This window comes from Artibeus jamaicensis, unplaced genomic scaffold, assembly GCF_021234435.1.
Source record: "Artibeus jamaicensis isolate MK-2021 breed Jamaican fruit bat unplaced genomic scaffold, CSHL_Jam_final contig_1127, whole genome shotgun sequence".
In the NCBI taxonomy this organism is placed as follows: domain Eukaryota; kingdom Metazoa; phylum Chordata; class Mammalia; order Chiroptera; family Phyllostomidae; genus Artibeus; species Artibeus jamaicensis.
Window position 1 is genome coordinate 4371016 of NW_026521219.1, and position 26848 is coordinate 4397863.

Here is a 26848-nt window from a genome sequence, read left to right on the forward strand (position 1 = left end):
TGATTATATAATGCAAAGGTTACTTCATCTTACGAGGCATGGTAGTACATTGTTCTTTTATAATTTTGATTTTCATGGGGGTAAGTCTGGATTGTTGGCATAACAAGAGACAAGAAATAGAATATGTTTCCTTTGAGATGTTCATGTTGAAATGAGAGGAACTGAACACATGTCAGATAAAGGGGGCAAGCACTTCATGAAAGCACACTTGGAGAAGTGTGCTTGCTTTCAGCAAGAAAGAAAGGCTAAGAGCTGAATTTCCAAATCTGAATAAGCATGAAGGTGAGAATCTGAGGCCAAAAGACTATTTAGGTCAGGTGGAGGAGGGAGCCAAGTGAAGGAAATCTGTATGTATTCATATGCATCTCAGATGAAGTTGGGGTATGTGGGCAGTGCAATCTCGGGGGAAGGCCCTCAGGGGACTTTCTCAGAGGAATGGTAATTATCAATCTAAATAAAGTTAAGCCTTCTCTCACTATTTCTAACAAACTTGAGTTATGGCAAATAGGTTACATTTTTTAGAAATAGTCCACCCTAAGCTAGCTTTTCCACAGATTTCTTTGGTACTCCATCTGTATATTTTTGTTGAATTCTCTAATTTAAAAATTTTTATTTACTTTGGAGTTTCTGCACTGATCTGAGTGTTCTTTTGTGATATGTCAGCTTGGCCTCAACACATTATATCACAGCTATTTCTATTAATTATTTTTATTATTTCCCAGTATTACAAAGTTTAACCTCCTTGTCACTTCTCACTAGTGTTCTTCCAGTTTACCTTTAACCTCCTCCAACTGATAGGAACTAAAAAATATAAATCGTGGGAAAATGTAAAATATCCAGATATTAAATGCCATAGTTAAGTGAGAGACATAGACACAGAGTATTTATATCTTGAATTTTGATTCTATTTTATTTTATTTTATTTAATAATACTTTTCTTCAAAAGAACTTAAGTACAATGGAGAAACATGATCACTATCTGCACATATTTGTTTTCCTTATAAGTCAAAGGTTTGGATTTGGCAGTGGTGTATTTACAACCTCTGAAAGCAGAGCAGCACTAGGACTGTGACGTAGTGGGGAGGAAGGATTAGAATTTGGTGAAACTTTCCACTTACATGCCTTATGTATTCATGACTTTCAAAAAGACAGACATTTCAAGTGGAAGAAATAAATGGCAAATAGCTAAAGATGTTCAGAAATATTATAACACCTACACTTGGTATAAATTAAACTATAATAGTCTCAAAAATTTTTTTTTGGTCTTTACCGATACTTGTATATAAGCCTTGATAACAGTCTTAATAGGAACAACTGGTCTTTCAGTTCTGGTGCTTTTTTGCATTTTCAGGAAAGCATAGGCTAAATTGTACAGAAATATAGTTGAAAGGTGAAAACTCAATTTCATTGTAAGGTGTGTCCTCCATAGTAAATAGAACAAATTGTCATCTATCCTAATAAATCAACAGAGTAGAACCTCGGTTCTCCAACTTCATTAATTCCAGAAGGCTGTTGGAAAATGAATTTGTTTGAAACTGAATCACCTTTGCTTGTTGCCTGAAAGATGCATGACTCAGCATGTGTCATTCACGAAAAGGTTGTCAAATTGAGAATTGAAGTTTTATTTGACACCGGGACACTTTGCCCATGAAAAACTTGGTTGAGAATTGAATTGTTTGAAATGGAAGGTGTTTGAGAACTGAGGTTTGACTGTACTATGAAAAAGCTGAGAGTCCATGGGGGTAGCATTGTTAACTCCTCTGTTTATCTCCATCTTTTTCTGGTTATGCTATTAACTGCTTTTTCTTACAATGGTTCTGAAGGTTGTCTCTACTTTCAGCTTTATCACTTTATCATGATATCATAATTCATAGGTGGACACTAGATACCATATTTAAAAAACAATCATTTGGTAGCAAAAGGCAAAAAAGAGGGAGTGATACAGACAAGTACCGTAAGGGTTGGTAAATGACATTGGTTTATTATAGCTAGAGAGGTCTTCAAAGAAGTCAGAGATATTCATATTAGTCTTTAATACTGGGTAGACTTCAAATAAGTAGACAGTAAAATTGCATGTGGGGTTGGGGAGGGGGGAATGGGCAGGAGTATTTATCAGCATGAACGCCATTAGAGTGTTAGGAGATGGCCTGGGAATGGAGAGGTGAGGACATGCAAGGCTGCCTAAGCCAACCAGACTTCATCTTATGGTCAATAATAAGGCACTGGATGTTTGAACAGCACAATGACAAAGTGAAAGCAATATTTAGGAATATAAATTTTGACCTTGTAGTTGTCTTAACTTTTTCATTCCAGTTGGTTGCTTATAAAAAACATAAAGCTGGGGAGAGGGAGTGGGTTGCAAGGAGACTTAATCCTTACTCAAGGAGATATTCTTTGAAGATGAGGAAGGAAATCTGAAGTTAGCTATGTAGAAAATTCAAGGCTGGAGATATATGAGTAAAGATTACAGTTACAGAGAGCATAAGCCAGCTGGGTAAGACAGTAGGGCTGATCTATGAATTCGGCCTGGGCTCCTTATGCACTGCTAAGTTTGATTCAGTTGTCTTGAACTCCCAGCAGTTCTCCCACTATTCTTAAAAACAGTGCCTTTAAACTTACAGGATCATAAGCAATTAGTTAACAAATCTATCATTACCAAGGCCTTGGTGCCTCATATCTGCAGTTTGGCATTTCTATTAGAAATTAAGCTACCAAAAATATTTAGTTCCAGAAGTTAATAATAAAGCTAGAAGCTTTTGTTTTCCTGAAAAATCAAAACCAGTTTATAATGGTCTTTGCCAAAATAGTAATAATAAAACAATATGGTGTTTTAAAATATATTATTGTTTTGATTCTTAGCATGACCCTCTTAGTGAGGCAGGGCAAATGTTATTGTTGCTAGGAGAAAACAGGAAGCCAGAGTGGCTGTTTCATTAAGTAACTGAAGAGAGGAGTGGGCCAAGGACTTGTGATTCCTAATTTTTAGGTGCTTTTACAAGCGGTCCATTAGTTATGTTTGCCTCTGTCAAATAAGTTGTACATATGCTTACTTTCATCATAAAACTGAGGTTATACTTATTTCCTTGTTTCAAAAATTACATAAAACATCAACATCATATGACTAAGTTAAATGTAATAATTCTCTGTAGATAGATGCCAATATTGTAGTTATTTTTCCAACTGAATAATCTTTGAAAGAGACCCCCCAAAGGAAAGTTTCTTGAAGCAAGTAACTTTTTTCAGAATATGGGAAGAATAGGTTTTTCTGGAAAACTTTCATAGAGACAAAAACATAAGAGACTTCAGAATAAGGAATGCTACAATCATGAACAATTTGAGAGTCAAAAACTAATATTAGGAATAATTTTTACCAAGGATTAAAGAATGACATGAGGTTGTAGTATAAGTAGCATTTTGTAAAGGTCTTGTCCATTGTTTGATGTTTTACTTGGCTCAGGGAAAAAATGGTTGTTTTATCTTATGACTGACTTCACCTATAACAGACTAGGAACTTTTCTAAACTAATGTGATTTAAAGGGTATCTTCCCCCAAATAGGAGCATATAAACATTTACAGACATATATGCACTTAATTTCTGGCTCTCTGACCATCATCTGTCTAGATTGATATATCTACTATCTATCTATCTATTTATCCATCCATGAACCCATCAACCTTTTTATCATCACATATTTCGTTTGCACATAAACCACTGCAATTTTTAAAAATTTTTATTTATTTATCTTTAGAAGGGAAGGGAAGGAGAGAAGGAGAGAAATATCAATGTATGGTTGCTTCTGGTGCATCCCCTGCTGGGAACTGGCCCCTGCTGGGAACTGGTCTACAACCCAGGCATGTGCCCTGACAGGAAATTGAACCGCGGTCTTTTGGTTCATAGGCCTGTGCTCAATCCACTGTGCTACACCAGCCAGGGCTTAAACCACTGCAATTTAAAAGCTACTGCCAATGGGTTGGCATTTTAAGTTTAAGTTATTTAAGTATTTATATATGAATATAAATGTTCAAAACATCAATGGAAGTAGCTCTTTTATATTTGCATGAAAATTGCTTTAATCAGAAGACAGTTAAGTCATGCTAAAAGAGCTATGTTTGAAGGAGGAGTACAGAGACATTTGATGAGGATCATGGTGGGGGTGTGTGTATGTATATATGAGTGGGTATGTGAGATTATATGGGCAGCTAGTGAATATCCTGGAAGTGCCGTGTAAGACAAAAAGACAGGGGCATGAAACAACCAAAGAGAAATTTTACCTTCTTCTCCCTGCTTCTAATGTCTCCTGTAATTAGAGTTCAACAGAGAGTCCTTTCTTTCCAGTGTTAAAATTTTGGCCATTATTGACAATCAGCACTTTCTGCTATCGTCCAGTACACAATTATTAGATTTCTGGTTAACTTCAACTAATTATGTATATATACGTGATATATATATAAAATCTTTTGTATTTGTGATGATATGTAAATATAAACAATACCTATCTAACATGAGAACTTAGCATCATTACTATAAGTGGATGAGTTTGATATAATACAAACCTCAAGATATAATAATTATTGGCAGAGAGGGAATGCATTATTGATTTTCTATTTTTGGATAACCAAAGAACTGTGGAAGTATGTTACCATATGAGAAAAGAGATTTGGAGAGAAAGATATTAAGGTTTTCTCCTTTTCCAGGAAGATTATAGATAGAGTATATCCATAGGTTTTAGAGTGTGTCTGCCAACACCAATAAAAGCAAGTTCTGTAGGGATTTTGACAGAAATACATATTTTTACTTCATGCTTTTTTGGCTTCTTAAGCTGAAACCTAGCAGAACTTCTTGCCTCTTATAGTGCTCAGTTCACCTTAATGTTACCTTAGTCCTATTATAGATCAGTTTCTTCAAAGTTATACAGCCATTAGTCAATCAAAGTGCACCTGCTTTTCAGTTTCATACAGAAACACAGGGAGTGAGATGTTTTTCAGCCTGAGAAACTGCAGTTCCCCAGTGATGCAAACGTGACCTGATGAGTTTGGTTTGGATAAGGAGAGATTTTTCTGAGGCCGCATAAAAATATGCTTTATATTTGTATATTGCTTTACAGTTTTCACAAAATAATTGTCTCATGTATCATATTGTCTCACTTCTTTTACTCACATCTAAAGTGTCATTGAGAGAAGTGTTACCTCTGTTTTACACCTGAGGAAAGTGAGGGGCAAAGGGGATACGTGGCATGCTGGGCTGCAACGTAGCGGCACTGGGCTTCAAACTGGGTCTTCTCGTTCCATGTCCAGAGTTTTCCCTACAGACCTTTATAAGATGCTCCACAATGCTTGTCAAAGAAGGTAGAGACAGAGACATTTCTTTTCAGGTCAACATACTACATGTGATGTATAAGCTTTACTCATATTAGGAACAAAAATTTCTTTGGGAATTGATTTAGAATGAAGAATGTGGGTCAAAGAAAGACTTATTTTTGTTATATAGGCAAAGCGTATTTCTTTTATGCCCAACTGGATCATATCAGTTCTTCTTAGAAATTGGCTTTGCATCCACCACTGCTAGGCTCATAACTAGAGCTAGGAATGGGAGGACCGAGACATGGCTCACGGGGCTGAGTGTGCTCTGGAGAGCCAGATGCATGCGCATGTGGAATAAGAGAAAACAGTCTTCGGGGACGATCAATGTGATCACTCACCTTTCTCAGTGTTAGTCAAATACAAGACAGAAAAGGAGAGTATTTTGGCTTGAGTAATTTATTTTTTTGTCATATTTTCTGGAGTTTCACACTGTTTAAAATACATTTAAGTTTTATAATACAATCTGATACTGACATGCATGGAATTAGCTAACACTCTATGGAGTTATAACTTGCATATTTTTGGTGGAGCTCTAGTTCATGGCAATTACTGGTGACCTTCATTATCAATGATTTTTATCTCTAAATTCATAGAGATAAAGTATTAATAATCAAGTAAGCAATATTTCGTTAATATTTTGATTAAGCTGTTTTTGGTGAGCACAAAAGAATACCTTATATAGCATATTCCTAAATATTGGTTAAGATTTTATTTTCACTAGAAAAATAAGAAAAGGACACATTTCAGAATCGCTACATGGTTGAATTATGACCCTTCCAAATAGACAAAGACACAGAGCAAAGCTTTGCACTTGACTGAATAATGAAACACCAGCTCTCTTTTAGATAAAGAATAATTAAATGTGCTGATGGAAAAATTTTCATTGAAGGCCATTCCTTGTTTTTTAAAAATGAGACTTGGGGATCACTGTTTGGGGTTGTCAGTATTTGAACTCATCTGAGATTGACAGAGATTTTCACCTTGACCAAATTTTACTCAGGCTCCTCTGAACTCTCTTCTCAACTATTTTGGGCCTCTCTGTTTATTATGCATTGTCCAATTTTAGCAAGAATCCTGTTAATGTAGTTTAGCAAGAATCTCCAACCTTGACACGTGATCCCCTCAATATATGACTAGGTACTTCATCTTGGTTCTTCACCTTCCCCTGGGTGATGCGTGATCCCCTGGCCTCCTTTCATCAAAAATTCCTGTCAGGCCAGTGCGGCCAGAGCGGCCAGAAACCCCTGTGCTCCTAGTTTTTCTTATGAGTAATTTTCCATCCACTGGCTTCCACTCTGCTTCTTGGCTGTGAATTCCCAATTCTTAGTGTGTTCAGAGTTTAGCCTCATCTCTCTCCCCTACTGCAAAACCCCACTGCAGTGGTCCTGACTCCCACCCAGACAGTCTCCCCGAGTAACACCTGCCTTACAGTACTTTAACAAGTGTCATGAATATTTTTTCCTTTAACAATGAAAATATTTGATCTTTAATCAGAGGACAAACAGCTACTTTAATTATTTAATATATTGGTAGCAAACCTTAAATCCTTAAGTTCAGTCAAAAGAGAAATTGAATGAGGAAGGCAGGGGCTTTTTTGAGAGGCTGGCGAAGAATGGGGGATCAGTTAGTGGGGAGAAAAAATGTCAGAGTAAAGATTTAGACTGTGGGAGAGGAAGAAACTCCTTTTTACCCTTTAAGCTTCTTTAGGCTAGTCTAATAATTAAATCTACATGAGTCAGATTAACAAGAAAAAATAACTAAATTTAATTACATATGTATGTGTGTCAGACACCCAACATGCACGTGAGGCTCAGAGAGAGAAAATCAAAATAAGGAATCTTTGACATTTTGTTACCGAACAAGAGGTCTGAGGGAGGGGCAATGCAATATTTGGCCCACCTAGGGATGCCCAAAACTGCTATACAACAGGGGACCCTCCAGAAAAACAAAATACTAATATCTACTGGGCTCTTCTGTCCGCCGCCAATTGGAAAGACATCTCTCAATGCCAGAGATTTGTGAAAAGGAAACAAAATGTTTATTTAATGCTATTCAGGCCTAACGCCTCCACTAAAATATCAAAGTCCTTTAGGTTGTACACCTACACCCACACAGCGCTCCCTTCTCCCACTGTCCCAACTCCAGGTACCGTAAATCAGGAAAAGAGCACACGTCTGTGTTGCAGGCCACTGGCACCGTCAGCTGTATCACTGTGCAGGATCTCGAGTTAATCCAAAGTACTGTGGTACCCTCTCATGGTTCACTGGCAAGAGTCCTTTGTACCCAGTTCCAGTCAAAGTCTCTCCTGTTTTCCAGGCCATACGGCCAAAGGGGGCACCCCAAAGCCGCATGGGCCTCTTCTACCAGCTGCAGGGGTTCGCACTCCACCAAAAGCGTGTGGCTTTCTTCTTCACCTGGCTGCAGGGATCTCCATTCTGGCAAAGCTGCATGGTTCTTCCCTTTCACCTGCGAAAGAGGGGGTCCGCACCCTGCCAAAACCACATGGCTCCCTCTTTCACCTCACCAAGAGGGGGTCCTCACTCTGCTGAAACCGCGTGGCTCTCTCCTTCGCCTGGGCAGTTATCCCCTCATGTCCTGGAGCCCATCTTTTCCAAGCTCCCATACTGGCCTTCTCACTCAGGGACACATTACATCCTGAGTCCCAGCCACTACCTTCTCCCTGGGCTCCAAACTTGGCCACTACTATTTAACATATCTATGAAACCAGTTAAAGGTTATAGATATGTTAAATAATCATTCCAGAGGTTAGCTGCAAAACTATTGCTATGCAAAACAGCTTTCAATGACCCTGGTTCTATTTGTATCTTCCCCTGGGGGGGTGGTGGTGAGGACATCTTATATGTCTCTCCAATATTCTTATACACTTTGAATTCTGGACACCATTCCAAATCTTTTTTTTTTGGGTTCCCCCCTTGGCTGCACCCTGTATCAATTTTGCGCTAAGAAGGCTGCTTGCCCCATACATAGGTCATAAAAGGTTATTTCCAGTGATAACTCTTATTATAGGCAAGGACCCTAGTTTAAATTATTTAAGGGAGAGATAAAAGTTCTAGTGAGCACGCATGATCTCGATTACCTTCAGCTCAAAATATTTCACTTTCCAAAGTGGCACATATTGGAGAGGGCTGTTCTGAAGCCCTACAGACTTTATTTTGTAATAAGGAGTTATTGAAGTCTTGCTCAGGATGTTTGCAAAGATCGGGCACTCTGTGTAAAATAGAAGGTGAAGGGGAAAGCAGAGAGGGAAGGAGATAATGTGGAGACTACATCAATGTTCCACATGAGAAATCACAAGGACTTTAAGTGCAGTAGTGAGGGTGAGAATAAAGAAGAAACGGATGTTGTAGCTGTTGTGGAGGCGGGAAGAATATTGATTACAGGTTGGCAATCAAAGAAAAGTGAATGTTAATGGTGTGAAAGAAGCGTTAATGGTGTGAAAACGTTTTCAGCCTAGAGACTCAAGGGGCTGGTGTCAGTAGAAGGAGGAAATATACCAAGTTAAGTTAAAAATGTGGGATTGTAGTTTAAAATGTAGGGCTGACCTTGACATACAAATAAGAGCTATAAATAAATATGTATGAATTATCAACATCCAGGCAGTGTTTGAAGTCATGAATAATGTACCTGGATAAAACTGACGAGGGAGAAAACATTGAAAGAGGAAAATAAATTTATGCATTAATCCTTGGGAGACATTTATATTTAGGTTAATGCCAGGAGACAGAGAAGCCACCGAAAGAGGAGAGAGAGGAGGTACTGGAGCAGAAGAGTACACAGTGAGGCGGATTGAGACTGTTTATACAAAAAGGCTCCTGGCACAATTGAGTGCTGCAGAGAATGAGGAAAGTGAGAAAAGGCCAGTAATTTGACGGCTAGGAGGTCTTTGACGACCTTGGAAAAGCAGATGAAGTAGAACAGATGAGAATGTACACTGCATTTCAGTAACTGGGGGGAAATCTTAGGAAGTCATTGGTGTGTTTTCTTTGTAAAGTTTGGCAGAGAAAGAAAGGAAGCAGATAATATTGTAGTTGGTGAGGAAAAGGCAGTAATGGTAAAGAACAGCTGTTATTTAAGAAGAGGACATGTACGTGTACATGTGTACACATTTATAATATAAGCTGAGGGGAAGAGTTTTATGAGGGCATATGATTTCAGAAGAAGTGAAAAATGGGGAGCCCATTCACAAACAAGTTCTCAGAGTAGGTGGGGTCTGGTTGCATTAAGGGAACATTTGAAGGTAATTGAGAAGACCAGTTAGGTGAGAAATGTGGGATTGTTCTTGCCTAATGATCTCAAATTTCACAATGAAGTGTAGGATAAATTGAAAATGGATTTTATGAATTATGATTTTATACTTTATAAATATTACTTAATCTACTAAGTAAAGTACTGTTACTAGAATGAATTAATAGTTCATTTAATTACATAGTTTAATCTTAGTTATTAGTTATAGAGTGAAAGATATTCCTAAAATCAACAAGTATATATGTTCTTTAAAATATATACATCAGGAATGATCAGTGGTATAACATGAAATGAATAAATGTAGATCAACTTTAATCTCAGTTGTTTTGTGATTTCAAGATAATGAATTTGAGTCATGAGCTCTGATTATAATTTAAGCACAATTAGATTTGGATGTTTTCTTGGTTCCCTTGACCTGTTGTCATTTGCTAGAACTCTTCCCACCAGTGTCTCCTTGACATTTCCCTTTGAATATCTCAAAGGCCCCTCGGAGTTATCCTGTCCTTTGCTGAGCTCAGAGTTTGCCTCCTGCATGGGCCAGCCTCCCACCTGGCCTCTAACAATCTCTGCTTCTTGGTATTTACCTACGTTTGTAGTCCTCTCCCATGTTGTCCCATGGTTGGTCCATGTGACCAATGCTATATGGCAGAAGTGAGATATGTCACTTCAGATATTAGCTTTACAAACCCTGCAGCTTCCATCTTGGAGACTCTCTCTTGCTGGCACTATCTCCACTATCTCCCTTTTCAATATCTCACTGGGGGAAGGGTCGGAGGGATGAGGGAGCGAGCCACCATATTGTTGTGAGTCACCCTGTGGAAAGGGTTAATAACTAAGGAGGAATTGAGACCCGCTAACAACCACATGAGTAAGATTTGAAGGGGGTTCTTCAATCGGAATAGACTCAAGATGACTGCAGCCCTGGCTTGTAGCTTGTTTGCAACTTCATGGAGAACCTGTGTCAGAATCACCTAACCTGCTTCCATAGTTCCAAATTTCAGAAACTCCAAGCTTGCTGTTTTATGTGGCTACCTTTTGGGGTAATTTGCTATGCAGAGGAAAAATACACCCCTGACTAGGCCCTTTGCTTGGATTCCCAGTAGCAGTAAATTGCAGGTCATCATTGGCTCACCTTCACAAGCTAATATCCTGAAGGTCATCCAGGATACTGCTTTCTCCCTCACTCTGCCAATCAGTCATAAAGTTCTGTTAAACACCTACTTTTTACTGGGGGTTAATTTAGTTACTGGAATACAACAACAAAAAACATTTAAAAAAATGTTCTCCTTGCCTGAAATTTACATTTTAGTGGAGGGACCAGACAATACACAGTGAATAACAGACTTGTCTGGTGGTGGTGATAGGTGTAGGGTAAAGGAATAAAAAGTGGTGCAGGAGGGCAGGGAAAGCTAGTTTCTGTAGGAGGGTCACAGAAGGCATCTTTAGTAAAGTACCATTTAAAGTAAAATCTGGACCTGGCTGGTGTAGCTCAGTGGGTTGAGTGTGGGCCTGTGAACCAAAGGATCGCGGTTCAATTTCCACTTCAGGGCACATGCCTGGGTTGCAGGCCAGTTCCTAGCAGGGGACCCACAAGAGGCAACCATACACTGACATTTCTCTCCCTATCTCTTTCCCTTCCTCTCTAGAGATAAATAAATAAAATCCCAAAAAATAAAAATAAAATGAAATCTGAAGGAAGTGTCTGTGTGGGTGCCATACAGAAGAGTGGTTCAGATAGTACGTAACAGAAGTGCAAACGCCTTGAGACAGGAGTGTGCTTGATGTGCTGGAGGAGGAGCAAGGAATCATGTGTCCGCATCAGAAGAATGAGGAGGAGGGTCATAGGGGATGACATCTGAGAGGTAGTGGGTGATCTTGTAGGCCATAGAAAAGATTTTGGATTTTACTCTTAGTAAAATTACTTGGGAAGCCATTGGAATGTTTTGAGTACAGGAGTAATAAGATCAGGCTTAGGTTTCAACAGAATCTCTACGGCTGAGTGTTGGGAACAGATATTGTAGGAGGGCTGGGAGAAGGGAGAACAACAATGAGTGATGGTGATGTAGATATGAGTGGTGGAGTTAGAGGTGGTCTAACATGGTCAGGGATATTTTGAAAGTAGCACTGACAATTAGGTGATAGATAGGATGTGAGTGAGCAAGAAAGCTAGGAATCAAAGATGTCTTCAGATAATGTTTAGATACTCTGGTAAACCTGAAAAAGGGGTGAGTCAGTCTACTGTGGTCCTCCCAATTCTTGATCTCTACTCCATTATCCTTTCCTGCAACCCACCATTTCACTCCTTCCTTGCCCCACTTAATTCCTCAGAGCTCCTGGACAAATTAAAAAACTACTGCTCTGGTCATAGAGACTGGAAATTCCTATAATATTGGTCTTTGAGGTTATGTTTAACTTACTTGTATTCCAAGTTATATTAGACACTATATTCTTTATAACATACTATTAAATGCATTTAATGTTTAAATAATAAGAGTTATGGCAGCTCATGTATATTGAGCACTTTTCATATATTATGCCTTGACTCCTTGAAACAGCCCTACTGAGTAGGTACTGTTTTAACGACAATTTTATGGTCAAGAAAATTGAAGGTTTGAAGCCCTGGCTGGCATAGCTCAGTGGATTGAGCGTGGGCCTGGGAACCAAGCAACCCCTGCTCGATTCCCAGTCAGGGCACATGCCTGGGTTGCAGGCCAGTTCCCAGCAGGGGACACACGAGCAGCAACCATACATTGATATTTCTCTCCCTCTCTCCTTCCCTTCCCCTCTAAAGATAAATAAAGTATTTAAAAAATAAAGAAAAGAAAATTGAGGGTTTGAAAAGTTATAGGACCTTTTCCACACTCACTCAGTAAGTGGTGGGCACAGAAATTGCATGTAATTCTATATGATTCCAAAGCCCCTGTCTGGGAGAACTACATTCTCCCTTTACAGAGGTAAAGGGAGTCAAGTCTTTTAGCATGCTCAGTTATACTGATAGAGAGATTATATCTGCCTCACTTTCAAATAGCTCCACTAGTGTTACACTTGAGGAATCACATACTTATTAGCTGACAAGGATTAGTGATAATGTGCTAAAGAAGCCTCAGACAGATGACATCATTTCTACATGTATGCTAAAATGACTACAACATGTATAGTGATAGATCATCAACAGACTAATAAGAACTAATAAATATTCCTCTACAGTTTAAGAGTTTATTCCCAAATAATCTGATTTGCATGGAGAACTGATATGAGGCTTGTCATAAATGCCAATATTAAAAAAGCTGTTCCATTTGCGAGTCATGAACATTGGGTAACTTGAAGGGTAGATTAATGAGACATTTTCTTTTTTACCACTCATTTTCTAAATTGTTATATTGTCTTAGGCTCATGATGGTGCAATTTATATTATAAACTATCAGAACTCAATTACCCAGGTATTTTTATAGAGAAAATAAAGTTCAGATGTCAAAATTAGAGAAATGCCTATGCATTTTTATATTTCTTAGGTGTTTGATTTTCTCAGCCATTTTAAAATTCACTACAGATGCTATTACATTATCCAAATAATGATAGTAGTGCCAGTAGTCCAATAGTCCATTTGCTTTATCTTACTGTAAAATGATATTTAACAAGTACTTTAAACTCTTTGGAAGAAAATCACTATTATTATGATGATGAAGATTGCTATTATTTGGGGTCTTTTTTTATGATATAAAGAATATGTCTGGGAAAGTGGAAATGTCCATACTATTTCTCATATAAAATCAATGAGAACTGCTGTTACTTTTTAAGGATCCATTGACAGAATATTTGAAATTATTCTCTGCTTCTAAAGAAATTAGGGACTTTCAGTAATAAGACTCTAGTCACCTTCTTACTTTAGCAAACGGGTTTGCTAAATGTAATCCTGACATTTTTCTAATGTAGTTAAGTATAATTAAATCCACACAGAAGCTATATTTTAACAATCAACTTGGACATGATGAATTCTAATAGTCTCATTCTGGGTGTGAGTACTTATTCCTCCATTAAGAAAAGAGGGCAGAGTAGGCACAGTAATGGCCTTAGGGGCCCTATCTCAATATTGGAATTTTCCTTCCTTTGATTCCTCTCCAATTTTGCAGAGGTGGTAAGATTTCATTTAGTTGTATCTGGGTGCTTTCTATTACTCTCTTCTCAGGGGTCTTTTTTTCTTGTTTCCTGAACCTCTTTCTAAGAATGAGTTTTCACCAGTGAATTTTAGGCACTTTATCCTCTCCACAAATTCCTGAAGAAGCTGATATATAGACCCTACCTTTCTCTTCCCTTCAGTGACCCAAAGAGGGAATGACTTGGAAAGGGCTGGGTGCTGAGTTGTACTAGAAGATTTCAATGGAACAAAGAAAAAAAAGGATGCAAAATATGGGGACTTTTATTATATTCCTTTTTGTTATACTTATGTTATAAAATTAATATTTGGGAGTCATGACTTTCTAACTCAAAAATGACTCTGGAGTCCCATGTTATTGTATATACCTCTGTAGCTCACACATAATATTTACTATGTGCCAGGGACTATTCTAGTTGTTTTACATGTACTGTCTCATTTAATTTTTATACCAATCCCATGGGTAGAGACCAATTTTATCCCCAGGGCAGGAAGCCGAGCCAGGACTTGCGTAATGGTCCTGTAACCTGTGTGGTTGCATAGGGCCTCAGAGGGGCCCTGCATTTGGTGTAATGCTATATTGCTGCAAATAGGTAGCCGAGTGAGGCTGGGAGAAGTTAAGTAATTTTCCCATGGTCACACAGCAAGTGGTCTGACCTCCAAATTGTGTGAACTTAATCCTAACCTGCTGTGATAAGACTGATAATTCATATTCTACAACCATCTACTGAATGTAAACTGAATGTGTTCTCACTGAATCCATGCAATTACTCTTTTAAGCAGAATTATTAGCTCCATTAAACAAAAGAAAAAACTGAGCAGCTAGGAGGTTGAAGGACTCCTTGAAGGCCAACCACCAGTCCAAGACTAACTCCAAGGAAACTTCCTTTCTTATCCAGCTCTTGTTTTCTTGGAAAACCCTGTTAAGCCTGAATGTTGTTACATGAGATTAACAGAAAAAGATAAGATAAAAAATTGTCTTTTGCTTTGGGCAATTAAATTTTTTATAAGAGAACTACTTTTTAATCAATAATTTTTATAGTTGTGTTTTGAGTCAGTGAGGTCAGAATGATTTTGCAATACAAAGGTTTAAACTGAGAAAGCCTCGTTGTAGTGTGCTGTACTAGAATTCCAGATGGAAGCACCGAGTGCTTTAAAAAATGCCTAGTGATTTTTGGCCCATCTTCTGAGTTTTTTAAATGGTACCATGAACAACAGATTCAAAAGACTAGAAATTATTTGGGTCTCATTGAGTGATTGGAACTACAGATTGGACTCATCCTGGATAGTTGATAATTTGTCTTTTGTAAGCCAAAAAGCACTTTCTAAAAAAAGTGCACAATGTTTTTAAAAGTGTCAAAGTAGCTGCATTTCCAGGAACACAGTAGTGATTTTTTTGTGTGATTTCAGAAGAATGCAGTAGCTTTTCTATCCTTAACAAAATAACTATTCCTACTTTAAGATTGGTCGTTTTAATTCTATTGAACAGATTTATATTACTCTCCTGTGGCAGGACTTATGCCAGGGGTTACAGACCCAGAGATTGGTTAGACCCAGGCAAACTTCCTTCTGATTTTAAGGAGTTTGTAGGAAGACTGCCAAGTAAACAAAGAGGAGGGAGTGACCTGATTAGGGGGTCCTGGAGACTCTCAGGAATTTGAAAAGGATTATTCCGAATGTGGATGTTTGGTGTTTGGGGGAATGAGAAGGATGGGTAAGCGAGGCACAGGAAAAGCCTGTGCAAAGACAGGGCAGCGGGAAGCAGTGCAAGAGCTTCCTGCTATAATACCATGTTGTGAGGGTTTGACAAGAGAAGAGAGAGAGAGGCTGCAAATATATGCAGCCTAGGGTTAAAATTTCCCTTTGTAGGTGATGGTGGGGCCATCAGTATTTGAATCATGGCAACAGACAGATGCAAATAGGCTTTCAATGCTTTCCATACTGACAGACTGTGAGCTGCAGATTCACAGTGAACTTCTGACAAACAGGTAGTGGCCGTTTTACTGAATCCAGAAATCATATAAGAAGCACACGAATAAAAAGCCCATCAATTGCTATATCCTTGGTCAGAATTGTTCATCTGAAAGTGAAGTACATATAGCGAGAACACCAAGGCTCTATATTATTTTGCTGTGCACTCAGTCTATTAGAATCCAGACCAGAAAAAAAACAGGTTAACAAATGAAATATAACAAAAAAGTATTAGAAATAAAATCATTTTCACGTGAGATCATATTTATTTGATCTCAGAGGATTAATTTAATAGTGTATTCTTATGGACTGAGACAACCGGCTTCACCTAGGTGATCTTGTGCAACACCAGGTCTTTCTCATTCCATACCTGCACAAAGAACTTCCAAATGCACACCTTGCCCTGAGTCGGAGATTTGAACATCAAATATCTCTCTTCTGATTGCTGTCAGTTGCTGATGGCAGCAAATCCAAAACTGAGTCCTTGATCATCCTCTCCTGAAATTCTTCTTCCTCTGATCTGTCCATTGTAGAACATGGCAGCCTCAGTCATCTTAGGATTTCCTCACATGACTGATGCATCTTCGTCACTCAAGTCTCTGTAACTCCCTGTATCCATTACCATTTCTTTGACTCTGTGCTTCAAATCCATCCATATTTTCACATTTCTATTGCCATTATTCCCAATCATGCCTCCAGCATTTCTCACTTGAACTATTGCACTAATTCCCTTAATGGTTTCTCTGCCCCTTTTCTTGCCCCCTCTTCAATTCTTCTCAATGTTGTAGCCAGAGAATTATGAAGACCAAAACTGGCCCATGCCTGATTAAAGCCCTCCAGGGGTTTCCCAGTTTGCTTAGAGTAAAACCCAAATTCCTATAGCAGGCTAAAGAGTCTGACCTCAGCCTGTTATTGACCTTGTCTTACATCTCCTCCCAGCTCCCCAAGACAAGAGACACATTTTCCTTGTTACAGTTCTAGGAATGTTCTAGATACTGTCCTGCCTTGGGCCTGGGTACAGGCTGAGCTCTCTCCCTGGGTACAGTTCCTTATAGATCATCTAACTCCTATGCATTGTTCAAAACCCTGAAAGATATATCACTTTTTCATCTTTGATCTAAAATGGATTTCCTTGCTATCCTATATCTACAGGCTTTGTGAGTTTCAATTATTGTTTATTTGTATAATGTCTGCCTCTTATGATAGACTGGAAACTTCATGAGGACCAGGCCACATTTCCCCTTCACCTCCATCCCTAAGGCCTAGCACAATGCCTGATGCTAAGTGTTTAATAAATATTTACTAAGTGAATAAACAGGGATTTAATGTTTTTTTTACCTTGTGTGCTTTGTGTATTTTGTACTCTGAAGCTTGTCTTTGGTGGACTCACCTGAACATGTGCATCTTCCTTTAGATTTTTTTCTTTTTGCTCGCTCCTCTCCTGGTGCTACCCCCGCAGTGTTCCATACTTAGTACTGCTGTTCTTCCCTGATGAACTAGTCACTGCTCAGGGCCTGAGGCAGCGTTTCCACTGAAGTGCCACCCACTGAGGTGTGGGGGTGGAGGGGGAAGGGTGTGCGGTAGGAGCTCTGGGAACATGCCCGATGCTTACCACAAACACGAGGCTTCTTTGAATCTCTTATCTTACTGTTAAGTGAACTCGCATCCTACTTTATAATTATGTCATAGTTGTTTTTCTATAGAAAGTAGATGTTTGGTGTCGCTTCTGTGGCAGGTACCTGTATACCAGGAGCTCTGATTTAGATATGTTTAGGCCAGCTCAGTTTCCTAAACAGCCATTCCCACTTGTAGCAGAAACCTGCTGAGCAGTGCAAAAGGTGCCCAAGTCCTGCCCCCACCTCCCTGATTTGCTTGTCTTTGTTCCTTTTATCGTTTTCACAGCAATTCTGCTTTCAGTAATTTTTGATGGATTACTATTTTTATTTTGGGTGGAAAAATTCTTTATTGTGCTAGATTGTCCTATAATTGTCTTCACTTGTCTCCATATTGCAGAGCTTAGCATAACTGGGCCCCACCCACCGACTGTCTGTCTATAGCACTCAAAGCCATTTTGACAAGCCAACCCCCTACCCACATGTTTCCAAACACCGGTAAGTAGGTTGTCCTCCCAGCTAGAAACCACTTATTCGAAATCCAGAATCTTCTGCTTGATAAAGTTAACAATTCTTTCATTCATTTAAAACTCAGACAACTATTTATTAAATGCTTATTGTGAGCCAAGCACTGTTCTAGGCACGGGGGACTATAGCAATCATTGACCTCCCCTCCACCGAGTTTTATTGTGTGGTTCTTTCTATTGACCAACTCACTTATTTTTTATGCTTGTTTCCAAACTAGGTTGTTCTCTAATCTGTCACTAAATAATTTTCATTATATGTTCTAATGATTTTTTTGCTTAGAAGTTATAAGGACACTGATATTAAGGATTGATGAAAACATTGACCAAAATAATAATAAAAATAATTTTATAAATTCACAAAATATGACTGGTCAGGGCCTCATAGGTAAAGCATTAACAGAATATTAATATTTCAAACATACTGAATTAAAAATATTTTAGGACTAAATAATGTAATTTTTATAAGAATTTCTGCTTTTATTTTCCTGCTATTTTTTCTTTTTAACATAAGTGGTTCATTGAGGCAGTAAAACCTTTATTTACTGTATGCAATTATTTAAGTTCTCTGGGCTTACTTGCATTGCTATGTCATTCTAATATATTTATGTATTCATTCATGTATGGCTACATAATATTTTAAAACGCTGCTGTTATTAGAAGAAACCTGTCAAATGCAGCAGCCTGGCAGGACAAGGAGAGGAGAGATGCTGGGCTGGTGTGAGGCACGGGTGTGGAAGAAAAAAGATGTGCGTGCTCCCAAGTAAAGTGACGTGACACATGAAAAATAGGTATCAGCAGGAAGTAATAACACAGGTACCATTTATTCTCCTACCTGCTAACATTGCTTTCAGGTTTTAAGAACATGCTGTGACTTGATGTTGTAATGATAACTCTTTTACCAGTACATCACTTTTTTCTATGTGTCAGGCATCATTATAAATACTGTATATGTGTTACTGTGTTTAATCTTCACACTATCTTGTGAGGTAGGTTAATCATCCCTACTGTTGCCACCACCACCATCATTGTTGTTGTTATCATCTTATTTCCAAATTAAGACATGGAGGCACCTGGAGATTAAGTGACAGGTGGTGTCAGAGATGGGCTCCAAACCCAGAGAGGATGGCTGTAAGATTTTGGTGCGTAACTCCTATACTGCACCACCTGTGGGAGGATAAACAACCTTGAGAGTTAAGTAATATGATGCCCTGTTAATGTCAGCCTTGGGAAAGCTGTGTGGTGAGCCATTTTTTTTTACACTGAAATTTAATCTTTTTTTAAATTTAATTTTAATTAACTTAATTTTAATCTTAACTTCTTTTTTGCACCTAAGTGAGATAAGTCTTCAGTTTTGTTACAATTAAACATTTTACTCCTTTTTAAAAAACACTGTTTTATAGAAACATTTATATGGCATCATATAATAATAATTAATTACATTTTATTTCTCTTAATTGTACTCTCTTGGAAAAGAAAGTGAAATTTTTTATTTGTATGTGTAGAATTTTATGTGTAGTTGGAGAACAGCACTATTAGTTTCAAAAGGAAGCTATTAAATAAGATAGATTAAATATAATTTATTAGCTATTACCTATATAAAGACTACCAAAGTGTATATACGTGTATGTTTATTTTTTCTTCTCTACTTGTTTCATTTTGTTTTTTACTTTCAAATTTTAGAGGATAATATTTTTCAGGTCTTTTTCTTTTTGTAGTTTCACATACTCTTAGCCAAACTGACAATCATCTCTAGGGATAAAATGGGATAATACTGCAGAAACCATGATAAAGATATTGCCCAAGAGCCCCTAATTGACTTGCCTAATGCAATAAAGTGTTTTTCTAGTGATACAGTTAGAAGGTCAGGATGGAATACTCTGGAATTGAATACCTATGGAGCTGCTCTTAATTAGTTTATATACTTATTATTTACCAAATACAAAACGTCAATTGTTAGACATTAAGTGCATTGTTCTCCTTTGTTAATCAGAAGCAGAAGCTTCATCTTTCATTCATTCATTTCTTCCCTTTAATGTCTAAGTTTATTCTCTCATCTGGCCACCACTGCTGCTCTGTGCCCAGACCCCTACCTGCCCTCTATGAACACACTTGTCTGCTGTTAATCTCTTGTGAGATCCCTATACCTTCACAGTTTGGCTTTGATCTCACAGCTTGGCTTTGATCTTTGCTAAAATCATGCTTTCAATAAATAATAATCATTAATGATCAGATCCAATGATCTTTTCCCTGTTCTTTGCCTTTTTTTTTTTTTTTTGCTACATGATATAAAATTTACCATTGTAACCATTTTTGGGTGTACAGTTTAGTAGCATTAAGTACATTCTCATTGTTGTGCAACTATTACCGCCATCCATCTCCAGGACATTTTCATCTTTCCAAACTGAAACTCTGTCCCCATTAACAATAACTCCCAATTCTCCCTCCTCCTAAACCACAGGTGGCAAACACAAGACCCACAGGCTGAATCCTACCCTCCACCTTGTTTTGTGCAGCCAGTTACTTTGTTTCTACCTGGCGGCAGTGCTAAGCTCTCACTTAACTGTTAAGGAGCAGTTACATTTATACTGTCCTAAAATTACATTAGGCCCTTTGAAGGCAACTGTGAGGCTGATGTGGCCCCCCCAGTGAAAATGAGTTTGACAGCCCTGTCTAGACCTGGGGACCCACCCTGATTCTTTCTGTTTCCATGAATTTGGCTATTCTAAATATTACATATTGATAGGGAAACTCAAGGGTTAAAGATTTTAGCTGCAGTCATAGTTGATAGCCTTAAGTGATTAATGCACGTGGAAACCTGTTGTTCCAGGAACTGGAATGCATGACTTAAGTGCCTTCAGGAGGTCAACAAGCAATTCACCCTTTGTGCCCCACGGGGTCAGCAAGTGATGAAAATGGTGTCTGAGTTGTTGACCAACAGATAATGAAATACAAGAAAAATTAGCCCTGGACTGCAACTCTTACCTGATCGACCTTTTCCTCAAACTGCTTACCTACCTTTCCTTCTCTTTATAAAAAGGCCTGCTTGAGATGAGATGTGAAGACAGCTTTCAGGGTACATAACTTACTGTGTTCTCAGATCACTTGCATCTGAATAGTGCTCCCATGAAGATTCAACCCTTGCCTCTATTTGTGGGTTCTGGGGGTGACAGCAGCATAGATGCCAACTTTTTTGGTTTCAATATTAGTGAAGTCATACACTATTTAACCTTTTGTTACTAGCTTATTTCACTCAACATAAGGGTTGAGAAAAATAAACTGTCCTTTTATCTTTGTAAATTTCTCTGGCTGGACTAATGATCAGATTAACACGAGCCAGATTAATAGGAGACAATAACCAACTTTATTATATGCGCATGGGGGTTTTATAAGAATGTGGACCTGAGGATGGATTGGGCATTTAAGGCTTATTTATTATGTGCCATCTTGAGCTAAGGAGGAGCGGGGTTGTGGATTGGGACTTCACAGGGCAGGAGAGCAATTCACGAGGAGATGGAAAAGCAAATATTTGGTAAGTAAATGTTTGCTGGCCATCTTAATGATGGGACACAAAGGTGCCTTTGATCAAACAGACCTGCTAGGTTCCTCCCAATGACACACTAATTCACATTAAACTACGGTTATCTATGATAATAGCTCCCCTCCTGGAGCAGGTCCTCTATTTAAATTATTTTAGGTAGGTAGGGGGAAGGTCAAATGTTCTTCCCAAGTCTTTCGTTTTTAAAAATAATCAGCTTTAAAATAATCAGTATCTTCAAAGGTATATTTTTGGGTGACAAACTCTGCTATACCTTAATGTCTTAAAGGTTCATCCATGTGTCAATTGATGTAGGAAACATCCAAATCTGTAGAGAATTTTTATGAGTTATGTCAACTAAACTGGTGATAATTGTTGGGAAGCAAAATATTAATGGATTGAGAAAATGTTCCAGAGGAGTGCAGCTTTACATCTTATTTTATACATTAGAATTGGAAGGGGAGATGTAAGGATGGGATTACGTGAAATTCGTTGGTGGTAGATTAGGGAGAGGGGAGAAAGCAAATTGGGGAAATTGCTGGGATGGATGACACAGAGAGAGAGAGACACATCCTTCTTTGACATTGGCTAGAGCAGGATAGTTACAGCACATAGAGATGGTATTTGGGGAACTAGATAACAATGAGGAGCTCTGTGGTCTGGTGCTCTGGTTCCAGGTTGTACCAGGGGGTTCCAGAAAAAGGCGGTTACTCTGACGTTCCAAGGGTAGGTTATCCTAGATGCAAAAATACAATAGATACTTAAGTGAAAGATTGACCTTTGTCACAGAAACTAAAGGCCTAGGAAATGACTACCCATCATGAACCACTTTTAATCAGGATTTTTATGTTCAGATCATCCTGTGTGGTTTACTTTCAGTCTCTGAGTTTGTAGGGCCTGCTGTGTAGGCCTCCTCTGAGTATGTTAGGTGTGGTATGTGGTCCCTTTTTCATCCACAAATGTTATGTCATTTGTCAAAATTTTCTTCTTTTCTTAAGGCCAAATGATATATCAGGGTGTGTGTGTGTGCGCACACACACACACACAGTTTACTCACTCATCTGCCTGTGAACATTTGGATTGCCTCTACCTTTTGACTGTTTTGAATACTACTACTATGGAATGTGTCCCTGCTTTCAATTCTTTAATGTATATTTCCAGAAAAGCAAATAAGTGGGTCCTGGAGCAAATTAAGACTGAAATGTCACTGGAGACAAAAATGACAAAACTGAGGTTGTCTTTTTGGGGGCCCGTCATGAGAAGGCAGGGTTCTTTGATAAAGACAATAATGTGCCTTCCATGACAGAGTCCATAAAAGAAGCCATAGGCATGATTGTACAGGAGGTGAGCAGGGCTGTTGAGGACAGGACGGTGTGGACATCACTGCTTTATATGGCTGTCAGGAGTCTGAACAACTCAAGGTCACACAACACTAACTTATACCCTGAGGTGGAATTGCCGGATCCTATGGAGATTTTTGAGGAACCGACATATCGTGTTACACAGTTGCACCACTTTGAGTTTCCACTCGCACTGCACGGATGTTCTCATTTCCCCTCCACCTTGTTCTTCTCTTTTGTTAAATATTAACCATCATCCTAAAGGGTGTGAAGTGGTATCTCTTTCTGGTTTTGACTGACATTTCCCTAATGATTAGTGACCTCAAACAACTTTTCATGTGCTTATTGTCCATTACGTGCTGATTTTTTAGGGAACTCCAGAAATCAGAACTTTTCTCATTCTGGCCTTTCCAAATTCAGTGTGTTCAACTTCTTCTTGTATTTCCTGAGCATCTTTAGCATCTCCCCACTCGCCCCTTTTAAAACTAGTTCATCGCGATGTCTGTCATTGTCAGTAACCAACATTTCTGATTCTCCTTTCCTAGGGAACTCTGTGCTCCTCCTTTCCTCCACTGGTGCTGCAGTTAACTGTGGAGTTTGATCCACCCTGCTATCTTTGTAAATCATTTCTGCTACAAACATCATTCTCTGATTATTTTTAATAGAGGAAACTTATTAGCTATAGCAAAGAACAATCCTAAGTATATTTTTTACTTGAGTGTAATAAATACAGAGCGGCACATTTAAGAGAGTACTTTCCCCCCCATAGGAGTCTCGAAACTATATGCTAAATATTGCCCCTTAAACTTCTGCTTTCTCTTATGCTGTGATGTCAGGGAAATAGCAGTCTGTGCTACAACAGCTGGTCAAGAAAATCTCTGAAGGTAAAAGAATAGCAAGCGCCGTGTGTGTCTGTGTATATATCGATGAGTGGGAAATTGGGGGACAGCACGGGGGTAGACTTGCCTTCAGTCTCCTCAGTTGCACTAATGTCAATCCCACCATTCCTGTTTCAGGATCTCATAGGTAGAGTGAGATATAAATGACATGATCTATGGATAGTACTTTACCAGTGCTTGGCATTTAATAGGAGATCAGTAAAGGTTAGCTATCTCCCTCCAACAAAGGGATATGTTAATATCAAAATTTTAAAATTCTCTTCATTCTAGGATGACTTACTCCTAGCTGGTATTTAGAGAACATGAAATATAGACATTTTATTTCTTTTAAAGTTAATGTCTGGCATTTAATGTTACGAGATGGCTTTCTAATTGTACAGTGATTAAACTTAAGCAAATGTTAAAATGGGAAAGAGGCATTGACCGTGCCATCATTTAAATGGGGAATGAGGATAAGATCAATGCCTTGGTTTTTCAGTATCATTATAAGGGTCACGCAAAATGCCATTTTCTCTAATGGGGGCTACATTTTCATTCCATCATTAAGACTTCTGAAGTAATGAAGAGGAAAAGAAAAATAAAGTTATAATGTATTTCACTGACAGCTTAGAAGATCTGAATTAATATTTTTTAAGGATCTATAGAGTTTTAGCAAATAATGGCTCAGCTCAAATTAAAATGGAAATTGCAGTAATATTTTTTCTCTGAGAAAGAACTCCTTTGTCTGATCTGTCACAGTATCATCATCTATTCTTCTGTTATTAGAATGATCATTCAATCATATTTTCTTATTTTAGGGTTAATTACAAGCTTAAAGACTTACCATCAACTCTCTCCCCAATGTCATGACTATATCCTAGAACGTATCATCAGGATTCTGACAAAGCAGGATCTTGGACCCGCATTTATCTTTTCTGTTTTTTGGAAAGGAAGTGACTTAAAGTAACTATAATTTGTCACTGGTAAGAAATCATTATACTTGGTCTTTTTAAGATTTGTGGGGTTTTTTTGTAAGGAATTTTACTTTATATTTTTCCAGAACCACCAATACAGATCTGGAAAAACTGTGGGTTTACCCTCAGTCAACAGAAGTGACAGGGTTCAACCCTAGTATTGTGTGGTACTTAGAAACTCTTCCAGATATGATTACAGTTTCTATTTATAGCCATTCAGTTTCTTGAACTGTAGTTACTTTCTGCCATCTTTCTTGAAAAAGTTTGTGTTCCCTATTCCTTTAACTCAAGGGTCGGACTTCCATGAGAAGATAGTGATACTTTAAGGTTTCAATGTCCTTGTTTCTCCTGCCCCCTAGTACATCAAAGTCTTCCCTCTGGGGGTACCACAGACTGGCCCCATGCCACTGCATCTGCACCACGACACAATTCCAGTTAATGCTTTGAGAATTTGATGCGGTGTTTTCATTTACCTCACTAGCAAATGGATATGTTTTTTCTGGTATGCAATGTGTAGTCTTCTCAGCTGTAAGAAAGTTTCTGCAGGTATCTTTGATCATAAAAATGATATTTTAAAGTCAGAAATGTGGCTTCACATAGAGCATAGGACAGGCTTTGTCTTCACCACAGAGAAATGACTCTTGAATATCAACATAAAAACAATAGAACCTTGATAATACAAGATGCTACAAGGTGTTATGCTAGTATTGTATCATACTGAAACCAGCTGTAAAATAAAAAAGAAACAATACCATTCTTGAAACTGCACCAGTTTGCCTCAGGTTTTGTTTCTGTTACACTCCAAGAGCTTCATCATTTCCTAACAGTTTCACTTTACATTACAAAAAAATGTGCCTATAAATGCTCTCAGAATGGACTGATGCTCATTCCTGTCAGCCTCTCCAGTATGCTATGCAGTACCTGACCCTTAGTGGAACTCACTAAATAACAGTTAAATGAAGCAGGATTTGTTCCCTTTTTATGCTTTTCTATAGCTTGAAGTTGTGACATCTATGCCTGATCTAGAGGGACAAGATGGCTCCTTTTCTGGAGTAAAAATTGCTATTTAAGAAGATTTGTGAGGTGTTTTTTTTTTTTAAACTCTTTATGATCTTTGAAGATCTCCCAGGCTGTAGAAGCATCTGTTCCCACACAATTTTAACTGCTTGGCTACTCCACCTGCATGTCCCATGAACTTAAAACTCATTATGTCCCACATTGAGCTCATCTTGTTTTCTTTTAACTGATTCCCTCTGGCTGTTTCTGTTACAATCACCACACTCATTGCAATTACTTCTCTCAGCAACTTGGCATTGTGCTTGACTTCTGCCCTCTCCTACACATAACTTCTGATCTGCTGCCAAATACTTACAATTCCACCTCCCAATGTCATGTACATCTATCTCCCTTCCTGCACACCCAACTGTCACTTGCTTTATTAGATCTTGTATGCTTTTCTTTCTTCTTCCTTCTGCTCTAGCTTTCCCCTTTTAAGTCAAGATTAACCATCCTGAAGCACGTATCTAATTATGTCACCTGGTCATTCACTCTTTGTCCTAAGGCTTCAACTTCTTACCCAGTGAAGTACAAACATTCCAGCTACTACTCCGCAGCAGCATTTGCCAATAGAATACAATTTGCACCATGTCTATAATTTAAAGTTTTATCATAGCCATATAAAAAGAACGAGGAAGATTTCCCCTCCCCTTCCCTTCCTCTCTAAAGATAAATAAATAAAATCTTGAAAAAGTAAAAATAGAAGGATATATTGTTAACCCAATATATTAAAGTATCATTTTAATATGCCATCATATAAGAATGATCATTTTACAATATTTTCCTAATTACTTAAAATATTACACATTTAAGATATACTTCAAGGTCTCAGTGCAACAGGGTGAATGGCTGTTAGTGCCGCTATAGAGTGGCCACTGCCTTTTGCAAACCTGTTTCTTCAGTTTTCTTCCCTCTATGTATTCCACACTCCAGCCAAATTGAACGCTGTGCTTGTAGCTGTAAATCATCCAAGTCATTTTGCCACCATGTCTTTGTGCTGTTCGGACCCATGGAATACTCTTGTCCGTCCATGATTCCAAATCCACTCTTATGCTCTAAGACTTTGTGCAAATGCTACCTGACCCATGAGCACTTATTTCCCTCTGATGAGATAAACTTTTTCCTCTCTGACTTTCCCTAGCTTATTTTTTTGTGATGATACTTATCAATCTTA